The sequence below is a fragment of the Eurosta solidaginis genome, chromosome 1, assembly GCF_040869045.1.
Source record: "Eurosta solidaginis isolate ZX-2024a chromosome 1, ASM4086904v1, whole genome shotgun sequence".
NCBI lineage: Eukaryota > Metazoa > Arthropoda > Insecta > Diptera > Tephritidae > Eurosta > Eurosta solidaginis.
In genome coordinates, this window is record NC_090319.1 from 344614355 (window position 1) to 344633559 (window position 19205).

The 19205-nt window shown below is 30.5% G+C and overlaps 1 protein-coding gene and 1 long non-coding RNA gene across 2 annotated transcripts in view; one reads left to right on the plus strand and one right to left on the minus strand.

Moving 5' to 3' along the window:
• Positions 1 to 19205, plus strand: part of SIFaR (SIFamide receptor) — a 310116-nt gene that overhangs the window by 124869 nt on the left and 166042 nt on the right. The gene's annotated exons all lie outside the window — the stretch shown is intronic.
• LOC137237990 (uncharacterized) lies at positions 10753 to 17255 on the minus strand. The gene is made up of 2 exons (XR_010949079.1): positions 16420 to 17255; positions 10753 to 12642 (listed from the first exon to the last, which is right to left on the minus strand). It is a non-coding gene; the product is annotated as an uncharacterized lncRNA (long non-coding RNA).

A 19205-nucleotide genomic window follows, 5' to 3' on the forward strand; every position in this document is an offset into this window, starting at 1 on the left:
TCAATTTTAAGCTACGCTTTTCATATTACCAATAGTTTTCAATTTTTATCCTGCTCATCTCTTTAACATAATTCGAAGTTTAATTTTTAGGGTCAATTTTCAGGGTTCGATGCTTTTCATATGTTTTATAAGATATTTATTTCAACAACTCGACTCTTTCTATTTTAAGCTACGCTTTTCATATTACCAATAGTTTTCAATTTTTATCCTGCTCATCTCTTTAACATAATTCGAAGTTTAATTTTTAGGGTCAATTTTCAGGGTTCGATGCTTTTCATAGGTTTTATAAGATATTTATTTCAACAACTCAACTCTTTCAATTTTAAGCTACGCTTTTCATATTACCAATAGTTTTTTCAGGGTTCGATGCTTTTCATAGGTTTTATAAGATATTTATTTCAACAACTCAACTCTTTCAATTTTAAGCTACGCTTTTCATATTACCAATAGTTTTCAATTTTTATCCTGCTCATCTCTTTAACATAATTCGAAGTTTAATTTTTAGGGTCAATTTTCAGGGTTCGATGCTTTTCATAGGTTTTATAAGATATTTATTTCAACAACTCAACTCTTTCAATTTTAAGCTACGCTTTTCATATTACCAATAGTTTTTTCAGGGTTCGATGCTTTTCATAGGTTTTATAAGATATTTATTTCAACAACTCAACTCTTTCAATTTTAAGCTACGCTTTTCACATTACCAATAGTTTTCAATTTTTATCCTGCTCATCTCTTTAACATAATTCGAGGTTTAATTTTTAGGGTCAACTGTCAGGGTTCGATGCTTTTCATAGGTTTTATAAGATATTTATTTCAACAACTCAACTCTTTCAATTTTAAGCTACGCTTTTCACATTACCAATAGTTTTCAATTTTTATCCTGCTCATCTCTTTAACATAATTCGAAGTTTAATTTTTAGGGTCAATTTTCAGGGTTCGATGCTTTTCATAGGTTTTATAAGATATTTATTTCAACAACTCAACTCTTTCAATTTTAAGCTACGCTTTTCACATTACCAATATTTTTCAATTTTTATCCTGCTCATCTCTTTAACATAATTCGAGGTTTAATTTTTAGGGTCAACTGTCAGGGTTCGATGCTTTTCATAGGTTTTATAAGATATTTATTTCAACAACTCAACTCTTTCAATTTTAAGCTACGCTTTTCACATTACCAATAGTTTTCAATTTTTATCCTGCTCATCTCTTTAACATAATTCGAGGTTTAATTTTTAGGGTCAACTGTCAGGGTTCGATGCTTTTCATAGGTTTTATAAGATATTTATTTCAACAACTCAACTCTTTCAATTTTAAGCTACGCTTTTCACATTACCAATAGTTTTCAATTTTTATCCTGCTCATCTCTTTAACATAATTCGAAGTTTAATTTTTAGGGTCAATTTTCAGGGTTCGATGCTTTTCATAGGTTTTATAAGATATTTATTTCAACAACTCAACTCTTTCAATTTTAAGCTACGCTTTTCACATTACCAATATTTTTCAATTTTTATCCTGCTCACCTCTTTAACATAATTCGAAGTTTAATTTTTAGTGTAAATTTTCAGGGTTCAATGCTTTTCATAGGTTTTATAAGATATTTATTTCAACAACTCAACTCTTTCAATTTTAAGCTACGCTTTTCATATTACCAATAGTTTTTTCAGGGTTCGATGCTTTTCATAGGTTTTATAAGATATTTATTTCAACAACTCAACTCTTTCAATTTTAAGCTACGCTTTTCACATTACCTATAGTTTTCAATTTTTATCCTGCTCATCTCTTTAACATAATTCGAGGTTTAATTTTTAGGGTCAACTGTCAGGGTTCGATGCTTTTCATAGGTTTTATAAGATATTTATTTCAACCACTCAACTCTTTCAATTTTAAGCTACGCTTTTCACATTACCTATAGTTTTCAATTTTTATCCTGCTCATCTCTTTAACATAATTCGAAGTTTAATTTTTAGGGTCAATTTTCAGGGTTCGATGCTTTTCATAGGTTTTATAAGATATTTATTTCAACAACTCAACTCTTTCAATTTTAAGCTACGCTTTTCACATTACCAATATTTTTCAATTTTTATCCTGCTCACCTCTTTAACATAATTCGAAGTTTAATTTTTAGGGTAAATTTTCAGGGTTCGATGCTTTTCATAGGTTTTATAAGATATTTATTTCAACAACTCAACTCTTTCAATTTTAAGCTACGCTTTTCATATTACCAATAGTTTTTTCAGGGTTCGATGCTTTTCATAGGTTTTATAAGATATTTATTTCAACAACTCAACTCTTTCAATTTTAAGCTACGCTTTTCACATTACCTATAGTTTTCAATTTTTATCCTGCTCATCTCTTTAACATAATTCGAGGTTTAATTTTTAGGGTCAACTGTCAGGGTTCGATGCTTTTCATAGGTTTTATAAGATATTTATTTCAACCACTCAACTCTTTCAATTTTAAGCTACGCTTTTCACATTACCTATAGTTTTCAATTTTTATCCTGCTCATCTCTGTAACATAATTCGAAGTTTAATTTTTAGGGTCAATTTTCAGGGTTCGATGCTTTTCATAGGTTTTATAAGATATTTATTTCAACAACTCAACTCTTTCAATTTTAAGCTACGCTTTTCATATAACCAATAGTTTTCAATTTTTATCCTGCTCATCTCTTTAACATAATTCGAGGTTTAATTTTTAGGGTCAATTTTCAGGGTTCAATGCTTTTCATAGGTTTTATAAGATATTTATTTCAACAACTCAACTCTTTCAATTTTAAGCTACGCTTTTCACATTACCAATATTTTTCAATTTTTATCCTGCTCATCTCTTTAACATAATTGGAAGTTTAATTTTTAGGGTAAATTTTTAGGGTTCGATGCTTTTCATAGGTTTTATAAGATATTTATTTCAACAACTCAACTCTTTCAATTTTAAGCTACGCTTTTCATATTACCAATAGTTTTTTCAGGGTTCGATCCTTTTCATAGGCTTTATAAGATATTTATTTCAACAACTCAACTCTTTCAATTTTAAGCTACGCTTTTCATATTACCAATAGTTTTCAATTTTTATCCTGCTCTTTAACATAATTCGAAGTTTAATTTTTAGGGTCAATTTTCAGGGTTCGATGCTTTTCATAGGTTTTATAAGATATTTATTTCAACAACTCAACTCTTTCAATTTTAAGCTACGCTTTTCACATTACCAATAGTTTTCAATTTTTATCCTGCTCATCTCTTTAACATAAATCGAAGTTTAATTTTTAGTGTCAATTTTCAGGGTTCGATGCTTTTCATAGGTTTTATAAGATATTTATTTCAACAACTCAACTCTTTCAATTTTAAGCTACGCTTTTCATATTACCAATAGTTTTTTCAGGGTTCGATGCTTTTCATAGGTTTTATAAGATATTTATTTCAACAACTCAATTCTTTCAATTTTAAGCTACGCTTTTCACATTACCAATAGTTTTCAATTTTTATCCTGCTCATCTCTTTAACATAATTCGAAGTTTAATTTTTAGGGTAAATTTTCAGGGTTCCATGCTTTTCATAGGTTTTATAAGATATTTATTTCAACAACTCAACTCTTTCAATTTTAAGCTACGCTTTTCATATTACCAATAGTTTTCAATTTTTATCCTGCTCATCTCTTTAACATAATTCGAGGTTTAATTTTTAGGGTCAACTGTCAGGGTTCGATGCTTTTCATAGGTTTTATAAGATATTTATTTCAACAACTCAACTCTTTCAATTTTAAGCTACGCTTTTCACATTACCAATAGTTTTCAATTTTTATCCTGCTCATCTCTTTAATATAATTCGAAGTTTAATTTTTAGGGTCAATTTTCAGGGTTCGATGCTTTTCATAGGTTTTATAAGATATTTATTTCAACAACTCAACTCTTTCAATTTTAAGCTACGCTTTTCATATTACCAATAGTTTTTTCAGGGTTCGATGCTTTTCATAGGTTTTATAAGATATTTATTTCAACAACTCAACTCTTTCAATTTTAAGCTACGCTTTTCATATTACCAATAGTTTTTTAGGGTTCGATACTTTTCATAGGTTTTATAAGATATTTATTTCAACAACTCAACTCTTTCAATTTTAAGCTACGCTTTTCACATTACCAATAGTTTTCAATTTTTATCCTGCTCACCTCTTTAACATAATTCGAAGTTTAACTTTTAGGGTCAATTTTCAGGGTTCGATGCTTTTCATAGGTTTTATAAGATATTTATTTCAACAACTCAACTCTTTCAATTTTAAGCTACGCTTTTCATATTACCAATAGTTTTTTAGGGTTCGATGCTTTTCATAGGTTTTATAAGATATTTATTTCAACAACTCAACTCTTTCAATTTTAAGCTACGCTTTTCACATTACCAATAGTTTTCAATTTTTATCCTGCTCATCTCTTTAACATAATTCGAGGTTTAATTTTTAGGGTCAACTGTCAGGGTTCGATGCTTTTCATAGGTTTTATAAGATATTTATTTCGACAACTCAACTCTTTCAATTTTAAGCTACGCTTTTCATATTACCAATAGTTTTTTCAGGGTTCGATGCTTTTCATAGATTTTATAAGATATTTATTTCAACAACTCAACTCTTTCAATTTTAAGCTACGCTTTTCATATTACCAATAGTTTTAAATTTTTATCCTGCTCATCTTTTAACATAAATCGAGGTTTAATTTTTAGAGTCAATTTTCAGGGTTCGATGCTTTTCACGGGTTTTATAAGATATTTATTTCAACAACTCGACTCTTTCAATTTTAAGCTACGCTTTTCATATTACCAATTGTTTTCAATTTTTATCCTGCTCATCTCTTTAACATAATTCGAAGTTTAATTTTTAGGGTCAATTTTCAGGGTTCGATGCTTTTCATAGGTTTTATAAGATATTTATTTCAACAACTCAACTCTTTCAATTTTAAGCTACGCTTTTCATATTACCAATAGTTTTTTCAGGATTCGATGCTTTTCATAGGGTTTATAAGATATTTATTTCAACAACTCAACTCTTTCAATTTTAAGCTACGCTTTTCATATAACCAATAGTTTTCAATTTTTATCCTGCTCTTCTCTTTAACATAATTCGAAGTTTAATTTTTAGGGTCAATTTTCAGGGTTCGATGCTTTTCATAGGTTTTATACGATATTTATTTCAACAACTCAACTCTTTCAATTTTAAGCTACGCTTTTCATATTACCAATAGTTTTTTCAGGGTTCGATGCTTTTCATAGGTTTTATAAGATATTTATTTCAACAACTCAACTCTTTCAATTTTAAGCTACGCTTTTCACATTACCAATAGTTTTCAATTTTTATCCTGCTCATCTGTTTAACATAATTTTAGGTTTAATTTTTAGGGTCAATTTTCAGGGTTCGATGCTTTTCATAGGTTTTATAAGACATTTATTTCAACAGCTCAACTCTTTCAATTTTAAGCTACGCTTTTCATATTACCAATAGTTTTCAATTTTTATCCTGCTCATCTCTTTAACGTAATTCGAAGTTTAATTTTTAGGGTCAATTTTCAGGGTTCGATGCTTTTCATAGGTTTTATAAGATATTTATTTCAACAACTCAACTCTTTCAATTTTAATCTACGCTTTTCATATAACCAATAGTTTTCAATTTTTATCCTGCTAATCTCTTTAACATGATTCGAGGTTTAATTTTTAGGATCAACTGTCAGGGTTCGATGCTTTTCACAGGTTTTATAAGATATTTATTTCAACACCTCCACTCTTTCAATTTTAATCTACGCTTTTCATATAACCAATAGTTTTCAATTTTTATTTTTCTATTCGCTCAGCCTGTTTCCCCAGTGGCTCGAATGCTTTGCGAAATTGTTTTCGAAGAAATATACGAAAATTTATTTTATGTAACTTGAATTTCAAGTGTTTTTGTTGCTCTGTTCATTAAGCCTGTTTCCCTTGTGGCCCTATATGGCTTTCGAGCATGTTTTCGAAAAAACATTTTATTTTTGTATTCGCTCAGCCTGTTTCCCCAGTGGCTCGAATGCTTTGCGAAATTGTTTTCGAAGAAATATACGAAAATTTATATTATGTAACTTGAATTTCAAGTGTTTTTGTTGCTCTGTTCATTAAGCCTGTTTCCTTGTGGCGCTATATGGTTTTCGAGCATGTTTTCGAAAAAACATTTTATTTCTCTATTCTTGTGGCTCTATTGCTTTTCGAAATTGTTTTCGAAGAAACATACGAAAATTTATTTTATATGTTTTACTTGAATTTCAAGTGTTTTTTTTTTTGCTGTTCATTAAGCCTTTTTCCTTGTGGCGCTATATAACTTTCGAGCATGTTTTCGAAAAAACATTTTATTTTTCTATTCGTTCAGCCGTTTCCCTTGTGGCTCTAATGCTTTTCGAAATTTTTTCCGAAGAAATATACGAAAATTTATTTTATTTGTTTAACTGGAACTTCAAATGTTTTTGTTGCTCTGTTCATTAAGCCTGTTTCCCTTGTTGTCCTATGTGGCTTTCGAGCATGTTTTCGAAAAAATATTTTATTTCTCTATTCTTGTTGCTCTATTGCTTTTCGAAATTGTTTTCGAAGAAATATACGAAAATTTATTTTATATGTTTAACTTGAATTTCAAGTGTTTTTTTTTTGCGGTTCATTAAGCCTGTTTCCTTGTGTCGCTATATGGCTTTCGAGCATGTTTTCGAAAAAACATGTTATTTTTCTATTATTTCAGCCGTTTCCCTTGTGGCTCTAATGCTTTTCGAAAATGTTTCCGAAGAAATATACGAAAATTTATTTTATTTGTTTAACTGGAATTTCAAATGTTTTTGTTGCTCTGTTCATTAAGCCTGTTTCCTTGTGGCGCTATATGGCTTTCGAGCATGTTTTCGAAAAAACATTTTATTTCTCTATTCTTGTGGCTCTATTGCTTTTCGAAATTGTTTTCGAAGAAATATATGAAAATTTATTTTATATGTTTAACTTGAATTTCAAGTGGTTTTTTTGCTGTTCATTAAGCCTGTTTCCTTGTAGCGCTATATATCTTTCGAGCATGTTTTCGAAAAAACATTTTATTTTTCTATTCGTTCAGCCGTTTCCCTTGTGGCTCTAATGCTTTATTTAAATTTATTTTATTTGTTTAGCTGGAATTTCAAATGTTTCTGTTGCTCTGTTTATTAAGCATGTTTCCCTTGTGGTCCTATGTGGCTTTCGAGCATGTTTTCGAAAAAATATTTTATTTTTCTATTCGCTCAGCCTGTTTCCCTTGTGGCTCTGTATGGTTTTTGGACATGTTTTCGAAGAGATATTCTTTTTTTTCCTATAAATTTAGCATGTTTCCCTTGTGGCTCTATTGATTTTCGAACTTGTTTTCGAAGAAATATACGAAAATTTATTTGATTTGTTTAACTTGAATTTCAAGTGTTTTTTTTTTTGCTGTTCATTAAGCCTGTTTCCTTGTGGCGCTATATGGCTTTCGGGCATGTTTTCGAAAAATCATTTTATTTCTCTATTCTTGTAGCTCTATTGCTTTTCGAAATTGTTTTCGAAGAAATATACGAAAATTTATTTCATATGTTTAACTTGAATTTCAAGTGCTTTTTTGTGCTGTTCATTAAGCCTGTTTCCTTGTGGCGCTATATGGCTTTCGACATGTTTTCGAAAAAACATGTTATTTTTCTATTCGTTCAGCCGTTTCCCTTGTGGCTCAAATGCTTTTCGAAATTGTTTTCGAAGAAATATACGAAAATTTATTTTATTTGTTTAACTGGAATTTCAAATGTTTTTGTTGCTCTGTTCATTAAGCCTGTTTCCCTTGTGGTCCTATGTGGCTTTCGAGCATGTTTTTGAAAAAATATTTTATTTGTCTATTCGTTCAGCCTGTTTCCCTTGTGGCTCTATATGGTTTTCGGTCATGTTTTCGAAGAAATATTCTATTTTTTCCTATAAATTTAGCATGTTTCCATTGTGGCTCTATTGCTTTTCGAAATTGTTTTCGAAGAAATATACGAAAATTTATTTTATTTGTTTAACTTGAATTTCAAGTGTTTTTGTTGCTCTGTTCATTAAGTCTGTTTCCCTTGTGGCCCTATATGGCTTTCGAACATATTTTCGAAAAAAAAGATTTTATTTTTCTATTCCTTCTGCCTGTTTCTCTTGTGGCTCTGATGCTTTTCGAAATTGTTTTCGAAGAAATATACGAAAATTTATTTTATTTGTTTACCCGGAATTTCAAATGTTTTTGTTGCTCTGTTCATTAAGCCTGTTTCCCTTGTGGCTCTATATGGTTTTCGGACATGTTTTCGAAGAAATATTCTTTTTTTTCCTATAAATTTAGCATGTTTCCCTTGTGGCTCTATTGCTTTTCGAAATTGTTTTCGAAGAAATATACGAAAATTTATTTTATTTGTTTAACTTGAATTTCAAGTGTTTTTGTTGCTCTGTTCATTAAGCCTGTTTCCATTGTGGCCCTATATGGCTTTCGAGCATATTTTCGAAAAAAAAAAGATTTTATTTTTCTATTCCTTCAGCCTGTTTCTCTTGTGGCTCTGATGCTTTTCGAATTGGTTTTCGAAGAAATATACGAAAATTTATTTTATTTAACTTGAATTTCAAATGTTTTTGTTGCTCTGTTCATTAAGCCTGTTTCCCTTGTGCCCCTATATGGCTTTCGAGCATGTTTTCAAAAAAACATTTTATTTTGCTATTCGTTCAGCCTGTTTCCCTTGTGGCTCTATGTGGTTTTCGAAAATGTTTTCGAATAGTTTTACGAATTTTATTTTATTTGCTTAGTTTGAATTTCAAATAAAATATGCATATTCAAGTTGTTTCTTATTTTTTTAAATCATCTACATCAAATTTTTAATGTGCGCTTTTAACTTTCAGAATTTTGATATAGCCTGTTTCCCTTGTGGCCGTCGAAATATTTGTTAAGAAATCATATAAGTTTCATTTTGAGTAAAGATATTAGGGGGACTCATGATAGCATATAAACTTATAAGGTGTAAAATTATATCCATTTACACACGCGGTTATATGAACGCACCTAGTAATACTCGTGATAAACTTGATTGTTTTTCAGCTGCATTATTTCCAAAAAAATTTTTTTGATTGTTATACAAATTAAAAAATACCAAGATTATGTGAAAAATCAAAACTAAAACGCCTTTACTTGCTGATGTTGGAGATTTTTGATGAAAATGCCGTCTGTAATGTCTGCAAGGTTGCATTCCTTTGAGTTTACCGCGTTTACACAATGAAATGTGCGCGTAAATTTATACAAATTGTGTAAATGATTTTTCATACAAAATTTGACAGCTCGTGCGTAAACTAGATAAATTTATACGTTTACACACTTTATAAGGCATTTATACGGTTACATGAGTCCCCCTATTGTTAGAGAAATTTTGTATTAGTATTAAAAAAATTGAAAATTCATAGTCTTCAGACAAAAGTTAGAATTAAGTTATTTTAATTTTCGAAGATCAAAATTAATTTAATAATAGTTTATTACAGAATGGAATAATTCATTTCAACAGACCTTAAATCTCTCTCAAAGTTAATACAACGCTGTAGTAGAAAAAAGGAAGCAATAAATTGTGATAATCATCGCAGTTAAATGATTCTCAACCACTCACATACCTCACTATCATATATTCTTCAAAGTTATACCATTTCCTTAAGTAGAATTTTGTATTTCTAGACGTATTAGCCGTATGTCAGTTTTATACGTTTAAACAATTTTTTATTTTATACCATATACATATGCACGCCGTATTAAATTTAGTTATTCCATTCGTGGGATTTAAGAGAAATTTCGTTTCAAAGCTCCTTATTCCATACGCTTCCCGCATTTATAAAATATATATATCGACAACCATTTTCACCTCAATTTACCTCTGGCATTAAACTATGGCCTTCGATGTTTAAGTTTCTATTATTGTATATTACATGCTTTTATACCTTAAATTGGCCTACTGGGACAGTCAATTAGACATTGGGTCATTTTGCGATGGTCTGTTTATGATTTAAAACATTTTTTCTTTGTCGATCGAATATATTCGAGCATTCAAGTATAGTGATTTGCTTTCCTGATATTTTGGAAGAGCTCTTCCAAAGGTCGTCTTAAGAGTTTCATTTCTTGCGCAAATGTTTTTATATTCTATTGTCTGTATTATTCTCCTTAGATTTTATCTTTTACTTTGTTCTCTCCACATTGTTGCTGTATTATCCTGATTGTTTCTTGTGCGTATTGTTTTCTCTACGAATTACTCGTTGAATGTAGTGCGTATTATCTGAATCGTTGCATCTTTGTAGTCCCTCCTGAAGTTTTTTGTTTGTATCAGGTTTTTTTTTTTTCTTGTCAGAATGGTGTGTACACGTCTTGGTGTTATTTTGAGTTTGTATGAGTTAATCGGGGATTGCCCGTATTGCTTTTAAATGTATGAAAACATTTATTTCAAGCAATTTTTAATTTTATAATTTATTTAATAATTTGGGAAAAATTTAAACAACGTGACATCAGGACGGACAAGGCGACAGCTGTTTCGATTATACCTTGTAAATCTCTTCAAAGCCTTTTCTCCCGGGAGTGGGATTCGAACCCGCACTCCTACTATAGTTGAAATGGTTACAAACGCATTCAGCTATGCCATGCCTTAGTTGTTGTAAAGTTTTTCCTAATTGCCTTCTTTTGCATATATTATTCTTCTACACATTTGAGTGTTCTCTGACATGAATTATATATTCTGAAATTAGCTTTTGTGTTTTGTTCGTCGTATTTTATATCGTTTGACTTTATCCTTCTAAATTGTTCGTTTCTGTTCTGAACTATCTTTTGTCTATGCTTTGTTCGTCATATTTTATCTCCTTCTAAATTGTTCGCTGTCTGTTCGTTCGTCTCTTCTGCCTATGTGTTTTGTATTGTGTTTTAATGAGTTGTTCGAACTAGTTAGTAGTATTCCTTCTGATGTGTTTATCAGTATTACATGTTCTCTAGATTGTCTCTTGTATGAGTGGTGTTTTCTCGTCTAGTCTATTTATATTGTATTAGTTCTGTGTTGTTTCTTGTCTCTACTGTGTGTTTTCTCGATAAAATTAGATTATGAAATTATGTAATGCGAATTACTACCGCAAAAGTGTTTTATGTGAAGTGAGTTTTGAAGAAGTGATACAGATTTTGTTAAAAAGTAGAAGCTTTAGGCTACTGGGATTTTTACGAACAAATTACAATTAAATTATTTGGAACAAATGCGGAAGTTTTTAGTTTTATTTTTTTTTTTGCTTCTGATATCAAAACGAAGGAAAACTAATACTTCGTCCAAAAATTAAAACTTGTATCGTAACAGGAAAAGCGAAATCGTTTTACAAGATTGCCGCAATATATTTCTAACGATTTTGTTTAATATTGGGTACGGAGTCTTATTATTATTTTTATTTTTTTTTTTCAAGTTATAGTTGAAGAGTTTTAAGTGGTGCATCGCAGTTTGTATTTCTTATTGAGTACGCAGATTATAGTTAAAAATTTTAATTTAAGGGTCGTTTTCACATGTTGCGTCGCAGTTTTCAGTTTGTTTATCCTATTTCCTATGTTAGTAGATTTTTTCTTTTTAATGAAAAGTTGTTTTGGTTTATATTTGAATTTGCTGAAATATTGTTTGTGTTCACATACCAGTTAACGTCGCAGTTGGCTCCTTTCCTGTTATTTCTACTTTTAGATGTTAAAATTTGTTTATATGCCCCTTTTGGTTTAATTAATTTAAATATTTTTTAAATATAAATATTATGCATGAATGTAAGTATATTTATCATTATTAGGTACTCACTTTTGTGTTCGACGTGAACGCTATAAAGGTTATATAATAATTAAAGAGACTAGACGAATTGGGGGAAGATTTGTAATTTATTTGCAGCTAAAACGTTATTTATTCAATCTTTTTTTTAATTGGGTTATATACGATTGTTTTTGTTTTCAAAAACATGTTGTTGGTAAGTAAATGTAGCTTTTAAAGTAACACAATTCAGTTGGAAAATTTATAAAATATTTCGTAATAAGGTTTTAATTTAAGTATGTAATTTTACAGCTATTAACATACTGTGTAAAATTTTTTTTGTGTGGTTTTTTCAAACCCTATTTAAGTTTTATAAAATTATACGCTTTAACTGTTATTATTATTTTTTTTTTTTCATTCATTTTTTCAGTTTTGCGCTTTTTTTTCGGGTTTGTAATGTAGTAGATATTTCATAATCAAAAAACCTAGTATAATAGAACATGAAAAAATTATACCTAATTTTCACTGCATCATCTCACATACCAATCAGTATTCTGCTATATACCATCGCTGACAGGGGTTTACATATGTATAGTTTTCTTTGTTTGGCAAGTGTAAGAGGAGTTTACAATGGCGCGTAGTAGAGGAAGAATAGCTATCGGTTTCGGTATTGCTTTTGTCTTCGGTTTTTTAAACGATCACTGCGGCCTACCGTCAATTTGTACATGTTCTGTCTAATATACCCAGTTTCATATTTATACCAGCGAACTGCAAATAACATTTAGTTATCTACATTACATATGGTTGCATTTTTTTTTTGGTAGATAGGTATGTAGTAGAAGTAAATCGAGACAAAATTGCATACGACGACGAGTAAACTATAAAGTTCAAAGAAAGAAATATATGGTTACGATATATATAGGAGATTTGATGTTTTTAAACTTAATTTATATATGCTTGCTATAACTAGTAAGGCTATTTAAGAATATTATTTTAGAACTATGTATGTTTTTGTGTATAAAAAAAAGATTTTTAAAAACGCCGTAAATATGTAAAAGGTGCTGTTTTTATACATTACAGATGATATGCATTTATGATTTTTTTTTTTTTTTTGATAATGAAGTGAGTTCAAATTAAACGTGGGTTAACGCTAAACAACTTCAAGCAGACTTAAGACATACTGCGTTTACCTAAATAATAAAACTATATTATTTTTAATTTGAGAAATTAATATACATTTTCAACTTAAATAATAGCTAGAGAAGATGGCGTAGTGTTCAGAGACGATATAAAAAAATTTATTCTGCGGCACCGTTTTTGGATAAAGAAGGTAAAAAATAAATAAAGCTTCACATTCGCAGTAATTTTGATCAGAAAAGCCAGCGAAACCGTAGAGAGAGCTTAACAACAAACGAAAGCTTCATTGATAGGTGAAAATTACAAGGAAACTTCGAAATAACAAAAGTATTTTAAGTGGATTACAATGCAGTTGTACTCAGTATATGATATCTTATAGAGAAAGGTTAAACTAAAAAGACGCACGGAGTGAGAATATCGACGAAGATTTGTTCAGTTTGCTTAAAAATATATGTACATACATAGAACACAATCAAAAAATTCTAACAATAGAAAATATGTATATCGACAATATTTTTTCTTCTATTCCAAGCTAAAATGTTATTTTGAAATAAGTTTTGAAAAATTTAGTATTAGTGCATAGAATAACATGAAAATGTGACTAGCTTAAAAACTCTAGACGAGTGATTCCCTTCGTCGTAGAATATAGAAAGATGATGCATGATTTATAGCAAAACATGCTGAGAAAAAAATGTCTACTTAAATTATTTTAACCTTTTGAGTAGGAAATTGTTTGCGTGATACAAAGTTTTCAAAAGCATAAACGAATGCATAAGTTTGCCACGAGTGATTGCCATTGTCGTGGCCTAAACAGTTTGGCGATTAAAAAAATTTCTACAAAAATTGTTGCATTCTTTTGAATCCCATTTGTTGTAGCTTTACTTAAAGATAATGTATGAATTTTTGTGGCTTAAGTGAAATTAAATCTCTGAAATACGCCTAGAATGAGATGTCTTTGTAACTTGTGTATATAAGAGCTGCTGTATATAAGAGCTGCTAGAGACTACTGCTGAAAGAAATATCCAGAGGTTTTAGTAGATAAAATCCTCTCCGTTTTACAATTTTGAATATATATACAAATCCTAGAAAGTATGACTAGTTTAAATACAAAAATTAAACAAATTATTTTCTGTTTTGTAAAAAACTGAAACAAAATTCTTGAGAGTATTGGCGAAGAAAAAAAAGTCTAGTAAAGTTGTTGCAGCTCTTCGCAGAAGAGATCTCTTTTGTTGTCCATTATCTGGAATAAACTTAATTTGAAGACGTTCATTTGGAAAGAAACTCGAAAAAGTAAGCGAAAACCTAGCTGCTCTCGTAAAAAACCAACACTGTTGAAATGGTGTGTGGTAATGCATTTTGCTGCGAAGTAAGATAATCCTTTGAAGCTCCTTGGAGAAAAGGTCTGCAAAGTCCAGTGTTTTGCAGAAACTGTATCAAAAATTTAGAAAAAATCAGAAAAAACATGTTTGCTAAACTAAAATCTTCCTTTTTAGCGTTTCGAAGTTGTAGTTTGATGTTGATGTTGAAAATTCGAAATTGTAGTATTTTTCTTTCTCACAGATCTCACTAATTGTAGAACGGTGAAGCACAACTACTCATACTAAGATACATAAAAGTAAGATGATTTGCAGTCTCATAGGGAAAAATATGTCAATTAAAAATTTTTTAAGTTTTCGTAGAGTATAATACTTTCGTTGGAATATTGATTGATAATTTGTGAAGCTGATTATTGGACGAAAAATACTACAGTTGTATACCATTTTCAAAGCGTAACGTTCGTTGCGAAGTGTTGTTGAGATTATTTGTCGACGGAAAAAACGTATATCCAAATTTTCTTACTATAATGGGGCGAAAAAAACGCATCGCAATAAAATATTTCACTTGGAAGTTTTGAAAAAAAAAAATCGCTTCCACTAAATCTTGAAAGTTCGTTTAAAAATTTCACAGGTAGGTATACAGAAAAAATGTGCAATACGGCGCAACTGCATCTAAAATGCTAAATTAAAAAAAGAGTGAAAAGGATGTAGTATGCAGATGAAATCTTGCGGTATCTGAAATCATATACATATGTAATACATATGCTTATGTCTGAAATTTATACCTATGCCGCAGAATATGTATTTTGAAATTTCATTGAACAGCGATAAAAAAAAAATGTAGGTATAAAAAAAAATTTATTTGGGTGTAACTGCCTTTAAAAGAATTTCCGTAGGAGAGAGCAAAATGTCTAAAGTGTATGAATACGTTTTTGTATCTATTAATTTTCACTCCTAAATATACATGTGATGTAAGGGTACAAAAAAAAAAACAAACCCCCCTATTGCGAGTGTCGACAATTCGTCGATTCCATTTTTTGCATTTAATATTATTACTATACAAATTAATCGCCAAATCTTTGGACCATTATAAACAGTTATTTTATACAAGACAGATTTTGCTATTTTAACATAATTTGTATACATTATAAAGATAATCGATTATCCCTCAGCGGTCGACTATCTACTGCAATCGACACTCGCAATAGGGGGGGGGGGGGGGGGAATTGCAGATATGCATTCAGCTAAAATACGCGGTACGGTGCCAACTGTATCTAAAATTTGGCTTAACACAGAGTGAAATGGCTATAGTGTAATTATGTATGTATATATTTTCTGTAGCTGCTTCAAATTTTCGCTTCAACTGCAAAATGTGTATCTCGAAATTTCGTTAAGTGATAAATTTAAGGGAGCTGGTATAGAAAAAAAATGCAATTCGGCGCAGCTGTATTTAACAATTTTCCATGAAAGTGGGAAATGGCTATAGAGTATGAATGCGCTTTTGTATCTATGCAACTTTCACTTCCGCTGCTATGTACATACATATCTCGAAATTTCGTTGAGAGGGTACCCAAAGTATTTTTAGCAAAGTGTAATGTCTGAAGTGCAAGAAGTAGATTTTCTAGATACTTCGCCGAGCCACTGGTAATTAATATTTAGCCATATTGGTGACGTACCTACTAACAAAATTTCGTTTATAGAAAATTTTACTTGTATAGATAATTTTTTTCATGAATAAATGGCGTACCCTAAATATGTAGCATGCTGTCTTGCTCTAACTTTTAAATCGTGGAACATATAAGTTTACCGTTTAGGAGGTAGAGAATTTTCGAGTTGCACAGTTATAGATACTTTTGATGTGTATTATTTTTATGTATGTATGGTAAATTTTGTTATACAGAAAAACTGGAAAGTTAATTTCACAACTGGATGGAAAATATTACAAATAAGGCGCAGTTCTTACGAAACTATTTCACTTGCCTACAACACATTTACGACCATAACTCTCATTAGTTTAAGTAGAAAACATGTCTAAAAAAAAAATTATGTTAGCAAGAATAAAGTAAAATTTTAACGACGCAATAACGTATGTATATATAAAAGATAAAGTGGGGGAATTTTTTTATACGTAATAACTGTTAGAAAATAATTATAACTTAATATATACCAGAAAAAACATTTTTATTTCTAAATTTTTTGTACCTTACGCATTTTTCCTGCTCCATTTTAGAGGCACTTTTTTCAAAAATTGGATCATCATGTTGACCTTCACAAAATCAGTACAAAATTCGCGTTTTTCTTTTTTCTTTTGCCAACCGTTTCCCTGCCTTTGACGTAATTGATTTTTGCTCATTCCTCGTCTCTAATTTGTTGGATTTCCTGCCTGTCCTGAACAGATTCCTCACTCAGAACTCATATATCCTGCCTACGTAAATGATTAATTATATACCATTTGTTAGGGTACATACGCAAATTTTCTTGATTTTTGCTTCCCCAGCATCAGCAGGCTAATATCTAACACTACGGGGTTATATTTAGCCATTTTCAACCAGTACCAGGAAAAAATTCCAATTCGTCCTGACCTTTGCCTGAATATCTTTGATGTAATTCATCGGTGTTGTTTGCGATTTTCCATATTTATTTCCTGCTTTAGGTATATTCTGCTAACCGGGATCATCTTCTCCTAACGGTACACGTCTTATTCTCTTGCCTGCATACCCATTTTCGGTTACCATTATTGTAGATTTCATCTTTTTTCACTTTTTGAAACCACTTATTTGTAGTAAATGCTGATCAATAAAACCATTTAGATACTTATGGATGATGCACACTTTTCTCTACACACTTTTTATACTTTCTAATTCTTTTTTTTTCTTCGCTTCTTATGAAACACTCTTCAAGACTTTCAAATCACAAATAACGATGGTGTGACTGTGGCTGCTCTATTTATACTTGCTAACTGCGTATCGCCCGAAAAGTCGAGAATTTTCCATAGTTCGCGTCTGTATTGATTTTCGCTTCAAAATATATTTGTTTCACTTTGGCATATACGAAGTTTATGAGTCGCCTTTTCTAATTCGTATTCGAATAAACGAAAAAGGTATATAGAAGAAACATTTGTACATTGGAAGGCCCCCAGCGTATGCACACAAATTCAATAAACATTCACACGTACTATGAAGGTTATATGGTTTTTGCTCTTTCCGCCCCATATGTGACTCATTCCAAACGTCACAGAAAGTGGTGTAATAGGAAGAGACATGGCGGTTCCACCACGTAAGAAGAGGTAGGGTATGTTGATTGGAAATGGCATACATATACATATGTATTGCATATACGGGAAGTGGCTTGTTTACGTTTCTGAAAAAATATGTCTATTTTTCATATCCTGTCGAATTTATTTTTGACAAATTTGAAACTTTCTTGGCTTATTCAGATATTATTATGGAAAAAAATATTCATGTGAAGGTTTTTTTGCATATTCCTAAATATGCCATTATTTAGCTAATCTGTAGTAAATGCGCTATAGGCTCCTACAAATTTTAATTTAGCTCATAGGTGCACGCAGGCACCAGGTTTGTAAGGGGTTTAGATCCCATTATGCCACGCGGTCAATGTGATACAAAACTTCCTATCTCGAATACCGGTTTGAAAACGGTGTACCACCTAATTTTTATCAAAAATTATCAAAGGTGGTACCAAAACATGTGTTTCGACCTCCATTTTTAGAATCCGAAATCGAAAATTAAAAATTGTATTTCTATAAAATTTTCATGTGGTTGTTGTATTTTGCAAGATTTAATGTATATATAATTTTGATACCCAAACTGGTGTTGGACCCACCCAGGTTTGTTTTTTTTTTTAATCGCGGCAGAAGCCCGCCCACGCAGAAAGGTGCTCTGTGCAAAAAAACTATGGAGGTCATTATCCGGTTATTTTTGAATATCTTTCGACACATTTATAATTTTTACTTTTGGATTCGAAAAACAATGGTCGAAAAGCGTGCTTTGATACCACCTCTCATAATTTCTTATGTTAAACGAGTAATAAATATATAAACTTTACTTTCCCTATATGTCCCCTAACGATATTAGAAGTGACTAGGCTGATTGCTAGACACTTTCCATAGTAGCTTTATCCAGCCAGAGACTTTTTGCAACACAAAACTGTTACTTTTTCATAATATAAGAGCTGAAATTGTTTTCCAAAATTTTGTATTTAAGTTTTATTATAAAATTGCTTGAATGTTCTTTCAAGTTTAGAAGGATTAAGTGTCTGGCACAATGACGAGAGTAAGGCAAATTTTTTTGTACCTACATATATATACTCTATTCCGACGTAAGTTGGAAGTATGCGCTGACAAAATTTTATAAAATGACGAAGGTCTGACAGTAACAGAAACACGCGTCTGCCTTACACTTATCTAAAGAATTCGAACCTTATTTTCATCAATACTCCCTAAAAATTTTACGTAGCCCCTGAAGACCATGAAGATACATATGTATATGTAGAAAAAATATATACATACATACATACATATCCCAGCAACACTTGTACTCACAAACATATTTTTTCACTTAAATGACTACATACTATACAAACACGGCTTTACATATTCAGCTCTTTCCCTCTATTGGAAATGTGACTCAGCACGAAAATCGTCTTCCAAAAATTGTCGGGTGCTAGAATGTTCTGGAAATTTAGATATAAACAATTTTACGCTCTACAACATTGAAAAAATGCATATTGATTTTTCAAGAATGTGTGCAATTTTATTGCAATATTTAGATTTTTCTTCAAACTATAGTTCAGGGACCTCATCATTTTTAGTGAAAACTGTCTCGAAATATACTGAAATAATAATAATTTTGTATACCCAGCTGTATTTGTACGCAGGGTATTATAACGTTGATTGGATAACGGTTGGTTGTACAGGTATAAAGGAGTCGAAATAGATATAGATTTCCATATATCAAAATCATCAGTAT